At 37.1% G+C, this 4,031-nt stretch overlaps 1 long non-coding RNA gene across 1 annotated transcript; it reads left to right on the top strand.

The window, feature by feature from the left end:
* The first annotated feature begins 246 nt into the window (after positions 1 to 246).
* LOC132664799 (uncharacterized) lies at positions 247 to 1,313 on the top strand. The gene is made up of 2 exons (XR_009603847.2): positions 247 to 491; positions 1,159 to 1,313. It is a non-coding gene; the product is annotated as an uncharacterized LOC132664799 (long non-coding RNA).
* Positions 1,314 to 4,031: the final 2,718 nt, after the last annotated feature.

Below are 4,031 nucleotides of genomic sequence, written 5' to 3'. Positions count from 1 at the left end.
GAGAGAGAGAGAGACAGAGCATGAGCAGGGGAGGAACAGAGAGAGAGGGAAACACAGAATCCAAAGCAGGCTCCAGGCTCTGAGCTGTCAGCACAGAGCCCGATGCGGGGCTCGAACCCACAAACTGGGAGATCATGACCTGAGCTGAAGTCAGACGCTCAACTGACTGAGCCACCCAGGCGTCCCTAAGTCCAGTTCTTAAAAAAAAACTTGGAAATAGGAAGTCAGTACTCAGCAGGAATAACCTTGGGTTTTCTGGGGAAAAAGATATGGTCTAGTTCATTAACTTATAATATTATAGAGTATTTCTAAAACATTTTTCTATCAAAAAATTAAGATATAAACTAGCTGCGACAATTATCTCTACCATCTATATTAAATATTTACCATGAACAAACGTAAGGATTTTGCTTACATTAAAGTTTTTTAATCCCATTACTTCTTTTTAGTTTCTGGATCAGTTTAATTGAAGATTAAACAGAAAATAGAAGGTAAGTTATTAAAAAAATAATAAGTTCACATACACAACCAACTACTTGGATGAATCACAATGATTGTTAATGAGTGCACCACACACACACACACACACACACACACACACACACAGAAATTAAATGGACACTGAGCCAGAAAAAAGAATCACAATCATTTTACTATAAGCCCTGATTTCAACTTAGTAGCCATAAAGCCTCCTCTTTGTTATTATTATCAATTGATTTGTTAATAAATAAATGCTCTAAAGTTACTGACAAATGAGTGCAGTGATATTCACAAAGAAAACGTGGATAAGTGCTCGGTGCAATATTCCACGTGTGCAAACACAAATATATCTCTGCAGAGAAATCAAACTTTGCAAACAACTGCTACATTTCTCACCTTCAGAAGAATCATGGTATTCCATAATTATTAGGGCCAAAACCCACATTTTTGTTTTCTGAGCACTGTTCTATGCACTATCAAAAGCAAGTAAATATCACATTCCTAAATGGCACTTTAAGATTTACATATTTTTTATTTAAATCTATCTATTTATGATATATCCTAAATGCGATGTAACTCTAGAAACATGCCGAAAATGTGCATCCTAGAAAACAGTTCTAAATGGGATACAGTATAAACAAGACATCATCATATTATCTCTCATTGTAATTAGCACAGGAAGGCCTCCATCAGCTTTATCTACCGTCTCCAGACTTGACAGTGCTGTGGTCCTGAGTCATAAAGCACTGGGATCCAGGAAATTTGGTAGACATCAAAAATGAAAAGGACTGCATAATTTTTATTTCTTAAATAAAATGAAGTCTGATTTAGAATACAGATGTTTCTGTCTTTGATGTTTGAACGTTCTGGGTAAGCATATTAATGAGATTCAGATGTATTAGTTTAGCTCAGGTAGATTGGAGTTTTATGATCTTGTGAAGTTGAAAGAATAATTGTGCTTTTTAAAAAATATATATAAATACTTTTTGAGGATCATCTCAAAACACGCAAAAAAAGTTAAAGTGGAGGTTTACCTTTTTCAGATGGCATGCTCTTTTAAACTCAAGTAATAAGAATATTGACAATATTTATTGTAAACCCGCATCAATGAGGACTTTCTCGTTGAGGAGTTTGATGGCAACACTTAAGTGACTCAGAATTTTAAAAGTAGAATAGTAGACATATTTTCCATGGTTGGCCGTTTTCCATGCAATGGGGTGTGTTTTTTAAAACACATTCTTGGCCTTTATCGAAAAACCACAGATAGCTATAATTTGGGTAGCTTTTACAGATAATTTATGACTTTTGCACTCAACTTAATGGTCCATAAAAAACTCAAACCAGCAGTGTTAGGACATTGCTTTAGCAGTCAAAAGGATTTTGGAGACTGAGAGGGTTTTTAGAAGGGGACTTTCATGTCAAATGGAAATTTTGAATTGTACTTAGAATATCTGTTGCTTGATACAAACATTATCAGTTTCAAGGTTATACCCTGGCTACATTCATTCTTGCCAGTGTAGCTGAGAATCCCACAAAAGAAAATGATTAGTGTTTTGGGGTTACCTCCTCTTTTCAATATGTTAATATTGGATAATGTAAATTATCAAGTTAGAAAACTAATATAAATCTGTTTACGACAATTTACTTCACCTAAAATGACTGTGTCTATTTTAACTATGGCAACAGATGCGTTATGATTTCCTTTTTCCCCATGGCTTTTAAACAGTTAACATCACCTGCTGCTGTTTGTGATGAAACCCCACAGGAAATGAATGCCAAAGGTACAAGATGAAAGAGAAAGTAATTTTCTGGGAGGGGAGTAGGAGTAATTTTGCACTGTGAGGTGAAGGGGTGAGAAACCAAAAGACGTGTGAGGAATTACTTATGAAACTGGAAATGAGGGTAAAAGTGGAGGCAAAGGGAGCAAACACAGGAAAGAGAAAGAGAAGAAAATACCTAGAGCCCTAGAAAAGATTAAAGGAGTAGAGATTGAAATACACACCCAGAAGATGCTATTCAGAAAGTAAGTCATTGTTACATACACGGAAAAATCGCAAACCTAATAAAATAGTGTAATAAACTCAATATATGCTTGTTGGGCAAAAATATTAACACACACATATTTCAGGCCTTTCCTCTCTCACTCTCTACCATTATGAATAGTTCTGTGTTTGTTTTTTCTTTTTCTGGTCTCTCTTGTGAAGAGTCAAGGAAATGTGCAGTGGGGAAGATCAGGAGATGCAAGGAAACCCATCAGAAAGCAGAAAACGCTACAAGAACCAGGTCATTTTGAGAAAACTACAAAACCGGTGGTGGGCGGAGTAGAGGAGTAGAAAGAGAGTGATTTGCAGGGCGGTCAAATGATAGTAGACAGGCAGAGAAAGGGGATGAAATGGGGAAACTTGCTCTGTATGGTCAACAGAGACATCAGAAGACAGTTAAACATGTTTCAGTAAGCTGGTTGTTGTTGAAACTATGTTTATTGTGAAACAGCACTGTTTTAGAACTGGAGCAGATATGCTTATATGCGATAATGTACACGGATAAAATATCAGAGTCTTTGCCCTAACTTGAAATCATTGTTAACAAACTTATTTATCACTGGTGATTAACAAACATATTAGTCATTGATTGTCAGCATGACCTGCCTGAGTCAGACTCTTTCTTCTTCTGGCTACTATTGAAAAAGCAAAAAGGGTGAAGGAGAGAAATCCCCGGTGACTCCAATTTGCACTAATTTAGGATTCAGGTATATTCTTTAAAATTATTTTTTAAATTTAATTTATGTATTTTTGCGAGAAAGAGAGAGAGACAGACATAGTATGAGTTCGGGAGGGGCAGAGAGAGAGGGAGATACAGAATCCGAAGCAGGCTCCAGGCTCTGAGCTGTCAGCACAGGGACCGACACGGGGCTCGAACCCATGAACCGTGGGGCCATGACCTGAGCCAAAGTCAGATGCTTAGCCAACTGAGCCACCCAGGCGTCCCCAGGTATATTTTTTAAGGACAACTCGGGTTAGTCAAAATTAGTAGAGACGAGAAGACAGCTGAAGAAGATGAAATGAAGAAATGAAGGTAGAGTGGGCAATATGGTTCACTAGTGGTTGCTCTAACAGTATGACAACGGTATTACACTATGGAAAAAGACTACCCCTTGAGGTGTAAAAAGTTAGGAATGCTGATTGATAATGTGTGCAATCCTTGGAGTGAAAATGGTTGTAGGTAATACCAGATGGTCGTAGGTGTTCTGAAGCCAGTTTTGTTCATAGAAGCAGAAGATTCAAGACTATACCAGAGATGACTGAGGTGAGCCATATGTGTAGAGAGCAGGACAATTCCATGTTATCTCAAAAAGAAGAAAGGCCTTCAGAAAGACCTTAGAAATACAGTCCAGAAAAATGAAGTACCTTACATAATGAGTAACATATATGGAACAAGCATGCCATTTGTATTAGTTTTCTGTTTCTACATAACAAATTTCCACAAATTTAGCTTAGAAGAGTACAAATTTATTATGTCACAGTTTCCATTGATCAGGAGTGTGGGCTTGC

This window comes from Panthera onca, chromosome F2 (assembly GCF_046562875.1).
Source record: "Panthera onca isolate mPanOnc1 chromosome F2, mPanOnc1 haplotype 2, whole genome shotgun sequence".
NCBI lineage: Eukaryota > Metazoa > Chordata > Mammalia > Carnivora > Felidae > Panthera > Panthera onca.
Note: the sequence above shows the minus strand (reverse complement) of the source record. Positions and strands in the feature narration are given on the sequence as shown.